We start from the raw sequence: 17,358 nt of genomic DNA, 5'->3' as shown, positions 1-17,358 counted from the left end.
GAAGGGGGGGGCCCAACAAAGCCCCTTTGGGGGGGGTGGGGTAAGTGGGACTGAGGTTCCTACCCAAGAGCAGTCAACACTGCACCTTCACAGCCCCGAAGGTGGCTGTGCTGGGGGCTGAGCCAGGCTGAATCTCTGATTGTGACATGCGGCCCTCAAGCTGGTGTAGAAGATTACCAACCTGGTTGTTTATAGCTCTACGCACCATGAACCTGACCTGGCCACGGGTGACAGGTGCCTGTCCTCACCCACTCCCGTTGAGGCGAGCCCCATCCCCTGAGGTGGTTTCACCCAAAGGTGGTGTGGGACCTGCGGACAGTGAAGTGCGGGATTGGGCCCCAGACATGCTGGTGCCCGGTGCCTCGGCCAGCTGAGGTGGGACAGAGGTGGGTCCACTGGGACTGTCCTACCCAAGCGTTCTATAGTGTTTAGATTTCAACATCATATATGGGTTAGTTATAGTAAACACATTCCAGGGTTGGGTATAACAGCATGCATAGATATTCCCATTAAACCGGACACCAGATACGGAACAGTTGTATAGCAAACAGAACACATGCGTGTATGGGACCACAGTGTTACTACGAACAGCATGCAGGTACGTTGATGACACTGTGCCAGCAATGTTGGAATAATTCAATATGGCACATGCATGGGAACCATTAGAATATTTATCAAACGACTGGCCATTATCAGAGTCTGTACATACCAGTTGGAGTGGGTATGTTGATTATTGTTGGAGTTAAGGTGGGCGGAGAGAAAGTTGTAAGTTAGCAAGTAGTATATTCCTGTACTCCACATTACTTTCCTAGTCAGTGCTGTTATCTGTACCTTACAAGTGTTACTACACTACCCTATAGACCTATATTGGAGACTGATATGGCTGCCAACATCATTACACGTGAACCGGTTTTGCCTGCAATATAGACCTCTTACCTGGTTTACCTGTGGAGGGAATGTTTGTTCACACTGACTAACTGTTTGTACACATACGGTGAGATTCCAGGTTAATGTTTTACGCAATGCTATCCAACTCTTTCTGCACAGACTCTGGCCATGTGTTGACCACATGATGGTATGCCTGGACATATCTAGACTATTGCTGTCTTCCACCTGTAGTGACCTGACACACACATGCTTTCCTACACCATTATATTATGTAGCACAGTGTGGCCTACAGTGACCTCTGATACTTTACTATTCAGAGAAACTACAACACTCATAATCCCCTACAGTACCAGGGTGGACTGTACCAGAACAGGTTATATTGGTCTGTATTTCACAGCACAGTGTTTGTATCCAATGTACCTGTGGGAGCAGTGATTTTTACCACTATCTGACTGTTGCCACACACGGTTCCAGATTACACATTAGTATTATGCACATAACATCTCACTCTGTTACTGTACACACTGACCACAGCTTAACAGGTTGCGGTGTAAATGGGACATATGTGGCTTCTTAGTCACATAACGTATTGGGGAGTTGCTAGTGTGCCAGGTTTGTTGTCATAGATGTGTCAATCAGTTGCATTTCCTGTTTGCTGCCTTATACGTCTGGGATCATCCCACTGATTTCCCAGAGAGACATGTTGATAGGCATTACCTATGGGCCCCTTTAATAGACAGTCTGGACATATCTGTACAGTTGTGGTGTATAATTCTGTATGCAGATTACTACCACTGGTAGGATTCAAACCATGGCTGTGTGCGCTAATAAAACAGTTCACATCTCTGTTGCATGTGCTATTCGAGTTTTGTTGTCTGCATTTCCCCTGTTTACTGTCTGTCTCTCTCAGTTGTACTAAATGACCTCTTGGGATTACACCTGTCATATACAGACATTCCTACACATTCACATTATGGTGCATGGTGTGGGTAACTATGCTTAATACTACAGTAATATTACATGATTGCAAATCTACATTACCATATGATACCAGAATATACACATACAGTCCAGCTGTTAGACCTGTTTTGTCATAGTATTACACTTTTATTGCCGTACTAACAATAATAGACTCTTCCTGCCATATTCTCTAGTGTATGCTGTACTTGCCTTGAACAATAGAGGTTTTATACTTGCAATTTCTTAACTACTACTTTTATTTTTTATTTCCTGTGACAGTAGAAGCATGAGTATTAATGACCTGCGTCGCAACCGCGCCAGGTGGCAGATGTGGGCCTCCTGTTTCACAGCCTGCTCCTTTGCGGCTGTGGGGGACATGAGGAATATTTAGCTATACTTATCTATATGCTGAGCTGGCCATTATTAAACAGGTAGTGGACTGATACTTACACACAGCTGGGACATCCCCTGATGCTCTAACCTCTTGGAGCCACTTCTTCAAGAGGACCCCTTCCATCATTTCAAGTCAGCATAGTGGTGCCTGACCTGCTCACCAGTTTGGGTTATGCCAGTGGCACTAGTGAGGTCATGGATGAGATGGTCCCAGGCCTCCGCCTTGTATTGGGAGCCCTGGTGGTACTGGTCCTGCAGCAGCCTCGGTGCATGTTCTTTGACTAGGAGTCCAGCCATGACCTTGGACTCCTGGATGCACCAGAGCTGCACCCGGAAGCGCATTCCTTTTCCCTTTACTGCCATAGTGTCTGCAAGGGGATGCTACAACCAGCTATGAGCTGTATTCCCGCCTCTTGGGTTTAAGTAGGGAAGATTTTCGCACTTTTCTGTGATTGGCCGGTTTTGAAAAGGCTAAGCAATGGGCAAACCTGCTTACCTAAGTTTTGCATTGTTTAAAGAGGTATTACCACTGGGCAGATTGAATTGGCTTCCCTACACATTGCTTACACTTACTAAGTGGAGCTGTGCTGCAGTTGGCATTGCTTAATAATTAATTAGCACTATATTTGCCTTTTGGTAGTTATTTATTATTCATTACAAGTTATATATTTGTCTGGTATCCATGATTCATGTATACATACACTGTATGGGGACCTGTTTATTACAATAACATCTCAAATTTATGTTTACTGCAGTACTCCAGTTCACATATTTATGTTCTGTGGCAGGTTATACATCATCACACTACATAGATTCAGTTCACATGTTTGATTTGATTTTCCTGTGGTGAGGATTAGTTTGCTGATACCTCATTTATATGTATTGCTATGATGGCTTAGTGGTTAACTACTGTGATTGTGGTGTACAGGGTCCTGAGTTCGAGCCTTGCAGAAGCTGTTTATTTTGTTGCTGGGCAGAACACGGACTGTTTGGTACATAGTGATTAAGGCACTTTAAAGCAGTTTTAAGCAGGTGTGTGTGGAGCTAAGCAATGCTAACCTCCAGTTACAGTTTCTTACATTCAGTTAGCTTCTACTTTGCTTAATCTGTGTAGGCAGTGCTTACCCCCACGCAAACCCATTTAAACACGCTTACTAGTGCTTATATATTCTTACTACTGCTTATTTGTGCTTAAACCTGCTTACTAGTGCCTTATTCATTATGACACTGACACTTCATGTGATTTAATGCAGTATTTCAGTTCACATTTAAATGTTTATTAAGTTATACCGCAAAAGAATGTAAAAAAAAATGTTCATATACAGATTTCACATGGAAAATTGAATGTGCTGCAGTGGGACTCAAACCGGGAATGCCTGCTCGTTAGGTGGATGCTCTGACCACTACACTGTTGCTGTGCTGCTTCATTTGCATGTATCTTCCTCTTTATCCTCTTCAGCCTTTTAAACTGCTTTAACCATAGCTAAGCGATGGGCAAACCCGCGCAGCTATGGTTAGCTGTACTCTGGGTTTTAAAAAATAGATAAAGGGGTTTCTTCAATTTATTTATATGCACTGTTCCTGTTGTACACACGTGGGGATATGCGGACACCTATGAGCGGTCTCGCTCATTTATTTACAGTTTCTGCTGTTCTACTTTACAGGGGAGTGTTTATTCTGAGAGCTCTGCTTTTAGACACGCCCCCTGCACTTGTCCACGCTTCATGTAGGATTTAGGAGGTCAGGCAGTGCACCTTCATTAATATGCATGGTGCGCTGCCGTCCTCCTCCTAAACTGCCGCTTCTGTGCAGGACTAGATTAGTCCTGCATGGAAGGTTAGTAAATCTGGGGGAGTAACTATTACATTTGTAATATTTTGTAAATAACTTTTAATATCCCAGCAACCATTCAAGTTATGCACATGCTGTCAGCAGCATTCCATTCATCTAGCTGAGAGCTTTCATATGAGGCTAAGGAGGTCTGTCTGTGTTGTTTGGTTGTTGAGATATTTAGAAAAATGTACAAATTATATCTATATAAATTAATATCATAGAAACAACAGTTAATATCTCTGTATGTCCACTTGACAGAGATTATATATTAATGCAGTTATTTGCCATTGTGTAAACTTTAGGATGAAATATTTTGAAACCTTGTACGTAGGTAGGTTTTGGAGTTATTGTGGCAAATATGAGCAAACAATATTTGATGCCTGGAGGTTCAGTAGGTGGTAACTGCAGATGCACCTGGAAGCGTCACTCGTATGTAATGAGCTAATGGGGTAAATCACACTTGGTCAAAAAGTGGTTTATGGGTGCACACTTTGGTGGGGGGGTGTAAACTGCATAAACATGTACCTGGGGGACAATAAGAAAGCCAGTTGACTCGAGCAGTATGTTTTTAGGATGTGGTAAGGAGCTCCCAAGCTAGGGTTTGGACTCATTGCGGCAATGGGGAGGGGGGAGGGATGGGGATGTTGCTGTTTTTTGAATGAAGTATTACTGTGCTGCCATCTGTTTAATTTGGTGGATGATAAAGATTTCATGGCATTTTGAAAATGTACTTATTGCTTGGAAAACATTGTGTAGTGGCTCAAATTATTTCCAAATTTTCTTCCTCATTCCTTTGTGGAGTAAGTTTGAGTAGTTTGAGGCTGCTGCATCTCAGTGGGGAAGAAAGGCTGACATTACGTTGCCTGTCAACAAGTGCAGTTTTACTAAGGTGCAGAGACCTCAGCATGAGAAAAATGAAGTAAGGGGGTGTGTTGGGATACTGGACCTCTGGTGGAAAAATGATACAATGTCTGCTCCATCTAGCTTCAACCTGTGGGACTTTGGATCCTTGCTCCACCTCCCTTACCCATAACTTCACTTCTCCTTCAGTTCCCCAGATCTAGTTTGCCACCATTCAGATTTGCAGCTTGATCTTGGCTCTGCCTTGCTTTCTCTTTTTCAAGAAGTTAGTATAGCGATTTGATAAGAGTTTGCTGTTCTGTTATTCTTGGTTAGTCCTTTTTTTATTCCTTGTCTTTCTAGGTAGATAGATAGGTAGTGTATTTTGTGTCGTCCATTTTTTTCCTTTCCTGCCCTTTTGTCAGGTTGTGTTGTGTTGTGGGATTCGTGTGTTTTTTCAGTAGGTTAGGTTAGTTTAAGTGTTAGGATATGGATAAAAGCTTTAAAAAGTGCATTTCCTCCTTGCACAGGTCCACTTACTGTGTTTACTGTGTGGGACTGGCGCAGTTAGATTCCAGTTGCACCAACTGTGAAAGTTCTGACACTAGGGGCATCAGTGAGCTTAGGGCTAAGCTGGTGTTGCAATGGCTTCTACCTTTTTGTTTCTACCTTTGTCTCTGGGGTGTCTTCTCCCCTGGTTTCTAGGACTGAGTCCAAGAAGCCCAGTCGTCGAGGTTAGTAGGCAGCATCAAAACCTCTGATCTGGAGGAGCTGATGAGGTCATTTTTTCAGATGCAATTAGGCCTTATCCTTTCAGGTCTGGGTCCGGCACTGGGACCTTCATGTCTAGTACCCTGGGGTTTTTGGACCGTCAGACCCGAGGCCAGCAATCACCTTGGCCTTTGAATTCATAGAGAGAAAGTTCACTCGGGCAAAGGGTTGGATTTTTCCAGCTGGAATCCCCTCTCCTTTTTCATCAACATCTGTGACCAGTCATCAGTCTGCTTCTGGACAGCGTACATCTGTCAACCCCCTGACCTTTTCCCTTCCTGTCAGGCTTTGTTTGAATGGGTGGTGCCAGGAAAGAGAAAGTGAAAGAGGAAACACTTGTACTCCCCAGAGGAGTGTCTTGCCAAGGATACTGACCTCAAGGAAAGAGAGAGAACCTCCCCCCCCCCACAACCAAGTCTCCATGTGATGCCTGTTTCAGAGATTTATTGGAGATGCTTTGCCACTCCAGAGACTGGACCACTGAAGCACCGTCTCCAGAGGAGTCAGTATTTCTGGAGGCCTTTAGCTTAGGTTTATCCACACCTTGGGTGCTTCCCTCTCTGGATGCCCTAATAGATCTGTTATCCCAGAGAGTGTGGAAGAAACCTGACACAGTGGCGCCCATCCCCAGAAAGTCAGATAAGGTTCTCACTTCCACCAAGGAGAGTCCTCATTGAAGCGCGGGTCTGACTATCGATGCCATTGTGGTGGTGGCAGCCACCAAGGAGGAGATTACTGAGGAGAACTTCTCAATTCATCACTGAGTATGGAGCCTCAGACATTGTTTTGATTAGGGAAATGGTCATGTGCCTCAGCCACTTGTACACTGAGAACCCTTAATTACCTGTCGCACGTGATAAGACTTAAACAGGGCCGAGAGTCTGAAGTGTCAGGTACCCTCAAAACGCAGCAGCCTTTGTCAACACATTAGATGCTAGAGACTCTGTTGTCTATCCTGGTTTTTGTCACCAATGTTTCCATGACGCTTGTTTAGAACGTGGTCAGTGAAGCATCTTGAGTGGCAGCCTCCAGTTGCATGATTGGATATGTTTGTTTAACTTCGCCTACTGTCTCAAGGTATCTTTCTATGTTTCTAATTCCTTGTTTGGGCCAGAAGTTAGACCTTCTGACAAGGTGTGAACAAGAGGGTAAGACACTGTTCATTATTGGAGTATACTTTGCTACCTCTCAGCAGACCTTTTCAAGGAATCAGAAGGGGGGGGGGGTAAGCATCTGTTCTTTAGAAAATCAAGTTCTTTTCCCAGGATGCTCTTTCAAGGAGTTCCGCCTGAGGATGGAGGGGGTGCAGAATCGGGACTTTCTCTGGGCTTTTTCCAGCAGACCCTATCAGTAATCCTTCATGATTGCCTGGCTGCTCTTCTTTGGTGTTCTCCATCCAAAAGTTTGGGAGGCTATCGCCTCAGACACCTGGGTGCCGAGAGTTTCATCCAGTGGTTACTGCATTCCCTTTTTAGAAGTTCCAAATTGTCACCCAAAATGCAAAATGTCTCCCCGGTGTTCCACCCCATCAAAGATTTACTTAGCTTTAATGGTTCAAAAGCTCGGGCGACCACGGTGGTGCAGCGGTTAGGGTTGCCGCCTCACAGCAAGAGGTTCTCCGGTTTGATCCTCGGCTGGGTGCCTTCTGTGCGGAGACTGCATGTCCTCCCTGTGGTTGTGCGGGTTTCCTCTGGGTGCTCCGGTTTCCTCCCATATCCCAAAAACGTGCTGTAGGTGGATTGGACACTCTAAACTGGCCCTAGGTGTGTGTGTGTGTGTGTGTGTGTGTGTGTGTGTGTGTGTGTGTGTGTGTGTGTGTGTGTGTGTGTGTGTGTGTGCCTTCTGTGGAAGGTTGGGCACGGGCTGGCAACTCGACACCGTAAAAAAAACTCCACTGCCAATCATGAGTGGACAGGTGATCTGCTGTGGCGACCCCTAACCGGGAAAAGCCGAAAGAAGAAGAATGGTTCAAAAGCTGGTCATTCAGGAGATTACACCAGGGTGTAGTCTAGGTTTTTTTTCTTTTTTTAGTTCCATAGAAAACAGTAGACCTCAGACCAGTCTTGGCTTTAAACAAGTTAAATTTGTTCATCAAAAAGACAAAGTTCTGGGTGGTCACAGTACAGTCCATCTTTCCTGTTCTGAGGAAGGATTATTGGATGTGCTCGAACTTAAGTATGCTTACCATCACATCAAGATAGACAGGCATGATGAAGTGTTTTACGAAAGCGGACAAATAAACTCTGTGTACGCTATTTTGAGCACTTGCTTTACTTGGTTCTACCTTCGTGGCTTTTGTTTTTCCTGGTTGCTTGGTTGCTTTTGGTTTTATTGGTTTATTGTGCATTGCCATGGCTGGGGTAGGTGAAGATCCGTTGATGAATGTTTCCATTCATCCCACACCTTCTGATGGTGATAGTAATTTGAACAATTTATTTATCACGACCTTGATGGATATTCAAAGTTCGCTAAAATTTCTTGTTGAGAATGCTAGTAACAAGAGATGTACACCTACGAATCCTGTTTTGAGTTTGCCACCGGATATTTATGAAGAAATGGACACAGTGATCGATTTGGGCAGCATTGTAGATGCTAACGCAGTCAACGGTGACGTGGAAGTCTGTGAACAGAGTTCGCATTTACGCGCCAACGATTCTGGAGTTCCTACCATAGAGAAGCTACTTTCCTTATCGGAAAATCCTTTTGGTGGCAGTATTCAACTTCAAAAAGAAACACAACATGATTTTTTCGGGGAACAACAAGAGCATTTGTTACGGCTTTTAAAAAGGTATAGATCTATCAACATAGAAAACTGTTATTTTATGCGGTGCATTGAACTTAACATTATACCGAAAGGTTTAATGTTTTTCAAATGTCCTAATGGGGTCAATTTGAGTAGTCCGTTCTTTCAGCATTTGGTTAACTTTTTTACCGAGTCTGGGATATGTTTTCTCAGACTTCTGATTGACAACAATAGGCAAAAGATGTTGGTTCTTAAAAAAGAAATAACCGACCTAGAACGGCATTTAAGGTCTACGCTAACATTACACAACTTCAGTACGTTGATGCATCAGTTTTCTCGTGACTTAGAACAGCATTCTAATGAAGTTACTGTTCGCAAACAACAAAAAATTTCCCGTGACCTAGCTTTATTTAAGAACAAGACTGCTTTTGACCATTTTGTTAATCATACCAAAGATGCCGCTTTTAAAGGTAACCGCGGTTCCTCTTCTAATTATTATAAAAGGTCTTGTAGCATAGGTACTGGTTCTAATGTTTCTGGCAATGAAGTTTTGGTTTCTAAAGATAAAAATTCAAAGGGGCATTCTGTTGGATTACTTAATAAAGGTAAAAAAACAGTTAATTTGGGCACAATGGCTTCATCTTCTGTTAATAATCCATCGGAACGGACTGTAATTGACAACAATGTGTCCGACAACTGTCCGGTTACTGATACAGTAGTTAAAGATGTCATTGACGATGGCAAATCTTGTAATATACCATCTGACTTTGTTTCAGCCGGTGTTTCCAAGAAAAATCAGGGAAACCATTACAAAAAGACTGTACTAACACGCAGTCAGACTTTTTTGGGCTCAACGTCCTCAGGGGACGAAATATAACAGAACAGTTTGACTTATTTAATGTTATTAATTTAACAGATTTTGTTTTTTCTGATGTGCAACTAAAAATTTTAAAGTTAGGTTTGAATTTTGTACCATCACATAGGGGTAATTATAGTAGAACAGTAATAGACATCATGAAATTCACTAGAAAATTAAATTTATCCTATTTGATGCACAATATACATGAAAGAGACAAGTTTCTTATTAAACCATCAATTTACAATCCTGCTTTACATCATACCTTAAAGGTATTTCAGGAACAATGTATTCAAGATGGTAGTGATCACTTATCTAGAAAGAACAGACATATGCACCATAATTTAACTGTTCATGAAAAATCTGCCTTGTTTGAATTACAAAAATTGACTAATCAGATTAAGTTCATGAAAAGTGATAAAGGGTCCAATGTTGTTATGAGTCAGGAGAAATATAAGACCTGTATGTTGAAATTATTGGACAATGTTGCAGAATATGAACAGGTTCCTTTACATTTTATACAGCGTCAATTTAGAATGATACATTCTTTCTTATACGACTGTTTAATGTCTGGGGACATTACTTTTGAACTATACGACTTTTGTTTCATCACAGAGCCCAAGATCGGTGTTATTTTCGGCATACCGAAAACACACAAAAATGTTTTTGATCCTCCTTTTAGGTCCATTGTTTCCTCTCCCCATTCAGTTACTGAAGGAGTTGCTTTAGTTATTGATTCTATGTTAGGTCCATTACTGATGGGTCAGCAATCTTATATTAAGGATTCTTGGCATTTTTTAGGTAAGCTACGTGATTTTTTAAAAATGTTTTCTTTTGATGTTAACAAACATATTATTTTCACCATTGATGTTGTGTCTCTTTACACTTGTATCCCTCATAATGATGGAGTGGAGGCAGTTCGTAGTTTTTTGTGTAAAAAACAATGTTTTTCTACTTCCACTATCAATACTATTTGTTTGTTCATTGAATTAGTATTAGATAACAATTTCTTTTTGTTTGGGGACAAATACTACAAACAAAAAAGAGGCATAGCGATGGGCTCTCCAGCTGCTCCAGCCTACGCTAATATCGTCATGGCTTGTTGGGAACTTGAAGTTCTGCCTTTATTAAAACAGAAATTTAAAGTGGAATTTTTTTGCAGGTTCATTGACGATTTAGTGTTTATTTTGGAAGGGGGACCGGATATTGTTGACCAATTTATGGTTGAGGTGAATTCACTTTCTAAGTTTTTGAAGTTCACTAAAGGTGATGTTGGTTCAGCCATTAATTTTTTGGACATTCACCTGTGGTGGGATTCTATTGGGTGTCAATTTCAAAGTAAAATTCATCGTAAAGAGACATTTACCAATGGATACCTACATTTTTCCAGTGGGCATCCCAAATACATGATCAAAAACATTCCTAAGGGCCAATTTATTCGAGCATGTCGTATGACCACTAGAGATTGTGATTTGTCCAGTGAATTTAATTTTATCATTGAACTGTTCTCCAAAAGAGGATATGACACCACCTTGTTGGATAGAACAGCCAATGAAGTTCTTGACAGACGCTCAATGGACTTTCCTGCCATTTTAGGCGGTCCTAGTGGTACCATTGGATCTACTTTTGATAAATCTGTTGGTTTGAGTAGTTCTAATTTAATTTGTTCATTCGAGATGAGTGACGACAGTTTTTACTTTTCTTCTATTTTGGAAAACAATTGGAAAGTTATCAAGGGTAATTCCGAAATACATAAGGTTTTGGGTGACAAACCAAAATTTGTGTTTCGAAATGAATACAATCTTAAAAAAATTTTGGAACATAATAAAACTGTAGTTAAAGATGTTTTATCCAAAAAAAGAGGCATGCATTGTTGTTATCAATGCACTGCCTGTAGATTTATTTCGGTTAGTCCCTATATAGCTGTTAGTACTATTGAATATACCATTGAGGTACCTGGTTTAGTCAACTGTAATACGACAAATGTTGTTTATATTTCTTTTTGTTCTGGATGCCCTGCATTTTATGTAGGGATGACTACCAGGAAACTCAGCACTCGTATTAAAGAACATATTTATGCTATTAAATCTAGGGATTGTACCAATGCTTTATATAAGCATTCAGTTGATTGTTTTTCCTTTAAGAAATTTTTGTTTACAGTGTTAGAAGTTTGTCCCATTGATCCCAGGGGAGGGGATTATAAATGTTACCTTGAACAAAGAGAAGCAATCTGGCAAATCAAATTAAAATCAGATAGGCCACCTGGGTTAAATGAATGTATCAATTTAAAATGTTTTTTAAAACATCATAAGTTATATATTACTGACAAGCAGAAAGTAACTTCTTCCTTTTTTAGTTAAAATGTTTAATTGTATGTTGTTGCTTAATTATTTAATTATTTAATTGATGAGTGTATTTAAGGTGTGTCTTTTATCTTTGTTTTTTATTCTGATGAAGTGTTTTACGAAAAAAGATTTACTTAGCTTTAATGGTTCAAAAGCTCGGGCGACCACGGTGGTGCAGCGGTTAGCGTTGCCGCCTCACAGCAAGAGGTTCTCCGGTCCGATCCTCGGCTGGGGTGCCTTCTGTGCGGAGACTGCATGTCCTCCCTGTGGTTGTGTGGGTTTCCTCTGGGTGCTCCGGTTTCCTCCCATATCCCAAAAACGTGCTGTAGGTGGATTGGACACTCTAAACTGGCCCTAGGGGTGTGTGTGTGTGTGTGTGTGTGTGTGTGTGTGCCTTCTGTGGAAGGTTGGGCACGGGCTGGCAACTCAACACCGTAAAAAAAACTCCACTGCCAATCATGAGTGGACAGGTGATCCGCTGTGGCGACCCCTAACCGGGAAAAGCCGAAAGAAGAAGAATGGTTCAAAAGCTGGTCATTCAGGAGATTACACCAGGGTGTGTAGTCTAGGTTTTTTTTTTTTTTTTTTAGTTTCATAGAAAACAGTAGACCTCAGACCAGTCTTGGCTTTAAACAAGTTAAATTTGTTCATCAAAAAGACAAAGTTCTGGGTGGTCACAGTACAGTCCATCTTTCCTGTTCTGAGGAAGGATTATTGGATGTGCTCGAACTTAAGTATGCTTACCATCACATCAAGATAGACAGGCTTTCTAGGAGGTTTCTGTGCTTCTGGCTGTGCACCAATCATTAACCAGTTCAAGGCCCTGCCATTTATTCTCACTACAGCCCCCCCCCCCCCCGAGATGTTTACCAAGTGCATGGCAGTGGTTGCAACCTCGCTCTGGTTGCAGGGTTTTCAGGTCTCTCCATACATGGATGATTGTCTTCTCACTGCCCCCACAAGGGCATTGTTGATCTCAGCCAGGGATTTATTTAATCTCTGACAACTTTGGTATTACAGTCAGTTATCCAAAACTGAGCCCTTCAGTCTGTATTTTTACAGTTCATAGGATGTCATGTAGACATGATCAACTAAATCACTAGTCTTCATAACTCTGGAGTTTTTGGTTTTGGGCTCAGGCCATGTCAGTGCTTGCAACTCCAAAGTCATTGGCATATGCAGTTATGAAGCCTCTGGGTCATATGGCAGCATTGATGGGGTCAGTTCCTGTAATCAGCTATCCCATGAAGGCTGCGCATTGGACATTAATGACATGGATAACATTAGATCAGACGTTCCTCACTTCTGGGTATTGGATCCGACATCGGATCTGAGCCGGCAACTTTATAGACAGCTTCTAGGGTTGAGCTCCTCCTGTGGTAAGCTTCAGATGCAGATTCTGTGGCTCGAGTCTTAAGGGTGGTTGGTTTTCCTTTCCCCTGTCCAGTGAGAAGTCCATCTTTCTGAAGGCTTTCGAGAAGGGACCATCTTCCTCCTGGGTTCCCCCCTACAGACTAACTTGTTGACCTTATTGCCAGCAGGGCGTGGAAAGTGCAGGATTCTGTGGAGCCTTTTCCTAAACATGCGGACAAGTTCCTCAGTCTCCCTTCTGACGAGCAGTTTTGGTCCAAAGTGCCAATCAATACTATCGTGGTAACTGCCGCCACTAAGAGCTGGTGGAACAGAGCATGTCTGTTCATCCCCTTATCTGCGAGTCCCAACTGACAGGCATGGAAAGCAGGTTTTCACCATTAAATTTGGTCTGTGGTTGCTTAACTACCAGCACATTTCACCTGACTACAAAGAGACTTGGTCAAGGAGCTTACCACGTCCCTTTCTGAGGTACTGCTTGCCGGGGTACTAAGTAAGGTGTCCCCCAAACTATCCACATTTTTTTTCCCTTGGCTAATTCATCGATGAGGCTGATTGGTAATGCTATGGATGGTGGATCTTGAGCAGCCGGCATAGACATCACTATTTGGCGTCCTGCCTGGCTGCATCTTTGCGGAGTCCTTTAAGGTGTCTTTCACTAATGTCCCCTTTGATGGCTGTACCATATTTAGCCCATTTGTCAGAGAGACTCTTATCTGCAGTGAGTAGGAAGCAAGACCTTATCGGCTGTGGGAATCAGATTTTCCACCCTTCAACGCTCCTTTTCCAAGATGCAGTGAGGGGCCAGTAAAATGTGGTTTCGCAAGTTGCAGTCTGCCTTTCTAGATGCTCAGTGTAAGCCCTCCTCTAGAGGTCGGGGGGGGGAGAGGGTTCAATGGCAGACACCTCCCCAGGGGCAGAGGGGATCCATAAAAGCAGGGCTCCAGGAAACCATTCTCTGAGAAGCCCCAACAGCACTCCTGAAGTGCTGCCTGACTGTCCTGGAGGCAGCTGGGGGTCATTTGTCTCTGCACCCTTTGGCCTGGGCAAGTATTACAAAAGTTCTTTGGGTGCTAAACATCATTTCCAGGGGTTACTTTATTCTCTTTTTCTCAGTCACCTCCTCCGGTCAGGTGATACCTCCCCGATGCACCACCCCATCAGAGAGAACTAGCTCAGGAAGAAGTGCTCAAGCTACTTCAAAAGAGAGCCATCCAATAGTTCTGGACAATGAGAATCCGTAACGTACTCTCGCTTCTTTTTGGTGCCAAAGAAGATTGGGGACTTGTGTCCAGTCCTAGACCTCAGCAGTCTCGGTTTGTCTGTCAAGAAGTCCAAGTTCCGGATGGTCACTGTCCAGTCCATCGTGACTCTGTTGCATAAGGAAGATTGGATATGCTCCTTGGATCTCAGGATGCATACTATCATATAAAAATAGACAGGCACTCCAGGAGACATCTCTGCTTTCGAGTAGGGGCCAATCACTACCAGTTCAGGACCCTGCCCTTTGGCCTCACCAGAGCTCCCCGGATGGTCAAGTATATGACCGTGGTCACAGCATACCTGAGACTGCAGGGATTCCAGGTGTTTCCATACCTTGATGATTGGCACCTCACAGCTCCTATGAAGCATTGTCTGGCCACTGCCTCTCGGTACCTACTCCAACTATTCGACCTGTTAGGGATTATAGTGAATCTCCCCAAATTTAACTTTATTCCATCCCAAAATTTGGAATTCAGCAGGATCCAGTTGGACACTGTCAGAGATCGCAGTGCTACCTCTCTGTCGCATACATCTCATCAGAACCCATGTCCAGTGCCTTCTAGATGAGACTCATCCTCAGCCCTACCTTATTTCAGGGCCTTAGGGTCCATGGTGGCAGCCATCTATCCGGTGCCGTTAACCAGATTCAACACGAAAGTTCTTCAGTGGACTCTAGCAGTTCAGTCATCTTCCCTTTCTCATCCGATGACCACCCCGATCCATCTCACTCTAGTGTGCAGGTGTCATCTCCTTTGGTGGATCCAGTCTCCCGACCATCTCGCAGGCAGACCATTCTGTCTTCCTCCCCCTTGTGCCACAATGACCTCGGACTCTTTCCTGCTGGGGTGGGGGGGCATTTTCAGGGAAAGACTGTCCGATGCATGTGGTCCACCTCAGAGACCAAACCACATTATAATTGTTCTGGAAATGAGGGTGGTCCTCCTCACACTGCAAGCCTTTCAGGTCTTCCTCCCTCAAGGTACCATTGCAGTTTACATGGACAAAATGGTTGTTGTGTGGCACATCAAGAAGCAGGGGTGAACATGTTCATATCTGCTTTGTTCTGAGGCCATGAGTGTGTGGGAATGGGTGATGTCCTCAGGGCGCTTTCACATTGTAATGCTTATTCCTGGTGAGTCCACTGTTGTAGCAGACAGACTCAGGAAGCAATCCTGAGTCCTCACGAGTGGTCCTTGAATCCTTTGGTGGCAGAAGAGATCTTCCTTCTCTGGGTTCAACTGAGCTGCGATCTGTTTCCTTACCCTGTCAACCAGAAATGCAGCCAGTATTTCATCCTGATTTCTTCAGGCGGGAAATCCCCCAGAGATGCTCTGGTTCATGATTGGCCACCAGGTCTCCTTTATGCCTTTCTTCCTTTACCTCTCATCCCCCGAGTACTTCAGGAAGCTTGTCGCCTCAAGGCCACCTTGATCCTCATTGCCTTTTGGCCTCGACAGGAATGGTTCTCCATTATACGGTCTCATTTGAAGTACCCCCCCCCCCCTTGGGTACTAGATCCCATTCTGGATCTGATTTCCCACCCCCTTTCAGCTTCTGATTCCCAACCTCCAAACGCCTGATCTTATGGCATGATTTGTCCACTTTTGGTAATCTTGAAACAGTCCAGGCTGGCTTCCCCTGTCAAGAACATTATTCTGGCCTCTCGGAAGGCTTTCACTAGAAAGGTTTACTCTAGTAAGTGGAAAAAGTTCTCTATTTGCGCTAAGCAGCACAATTTGGATCCCATTTTGGCTCCCATTTCAGATGTCTTGCTCTTCTTGTCTTTGCTCTTTCAAGCTGGTGTTAGCATTTCTACTATCAAAGTGCAGTTGGCAGCTATCTCCAACTTTCATGTTTGTGAGGAACCTACCTTTTCCTCTCGCTTGTGTAAGGCATTTTGAAAGGGTTGTTTTCTGCTCCATCCTACTGTCAATCCTTCCCCCCCGTTGGGACCTTTCCATTCTGCTGCAGTCTGTCGCACACAGTCCATTTGAGCCTGCTGCCTCTTGTGACATCAAATTCTTGTCATGGAAGACTGCTTTGCTAGTAGCCATAACTTCAGCTAAAAGGGTTTCAGAATTGCAGGCTCTTTCTATGAAACTGCCTTTCATGGTTTTTCATAAAGATAGAGGGGCTCTGTGAACTATAACCCTTAATTCATGCCAGCTTTCTTCCCAAATTTTGCTAATAAAGGGGAATATCTCTTGCATATGTTAGATTTGCATAGGCAGTTACAATTCTGCTTGGATAGAGCAAAGAATTTCCGCAGGTCTGACCACCTGTTTGTGGCATTTTCTATTAACAGGAAGGGTCAAGCTGTTTCCAAACTACTTCCGTTAGGTTAGGGTTTTCCAAACTATTTCTCTTTGGATTTCGACCTGCATTTCCTTCGGCTATTCATCTCAAAGCTTATCCTTACTTCCAATCAGATCCCATTCCACTAGGTCATTGGCTACGTCAGATGCCTGTCTTGTCTGTCATTCCATAGATGATATTTGTGCAGCAACTTAATCTGGTGGTCTCACACTTTTGTCAACTCACTATAAACTTGACTGTTATCTCCAGGAACAGGGCTTCCTTTGGCTCCACAATTCACTTAAGCATGTCCTTCTATGAAGCTGCCCAGGATGCAGGGAGTCAGCTGGGGACTCTAATCCAAGAGTGAGAATAGTGACATGGATGACATCAGTGTAAAGGGTTCTGTACTTACCATAACTTGGCATCTGTTCTCCTATGTACACTTCATTCGATCACTATCCCTCCCTCTTTCCCCATTCTGTTTGATTTAGGGATGTGGAGATGTCATATCCGAGTGGTCAAGGTCTTCCCTTAGCTGCTTTCCTGCTTAGGGCAAACTCTGAGGGATTACAGGGCAGCCAAGGAGTCATGGAGGTAGTGGGAGGGAGCTCAGGCAAGCCTAGATGCTGTCTATAAGTTGACAGCTTGGATCCGGCTGTCACAGTCAAGACCCAAGAGTGATGAATGGTGACATAGGATAACACAGATGCCAAGGATTATGGTAAGTACATTACTCTTTCAGTGGTCCTTCCTACTCCCATGAGTTTGGATTTCCTGTTACAGTTAGTGTCTTGAGC

General features: G+C 43.4%; 1 protein-coding gene across 1 annotated transcript in view; it reads right to left on the bottom strand.

Annotated features, from left to right (window-relative positions):
- The window catches only part of CHM (CHM Rab escort protein), a 1,989,252-nt gene that overhangs the window by 1,716,749 nt on the left and 255,145 nt on the right, over nt 1-17,358 (bottom strand). The gene's annotated exons all lie outside the window — the stretch shown is intronic.

The sequence above is a fragment of the Protopterus annectens genome, chromosome 15.part0 (assembly GCF_019279795.1).
Source record: "Protopterus annectens isolate FY-2018-M chromosome 15.part0, PAN1.0, whole genome shotgun sequence".
Taxonomy (NCBI): Eukaryota; Metazoa; Chordata; order Ceratodontiformes; family Protopteridae; genus Protopterus; species Protopterus annectens.
The sequence above is the reverse complement of the archived record's forward strand: the minus strand, read 5'-3'. Positions and strand labels throughout refer to the sequence as shown.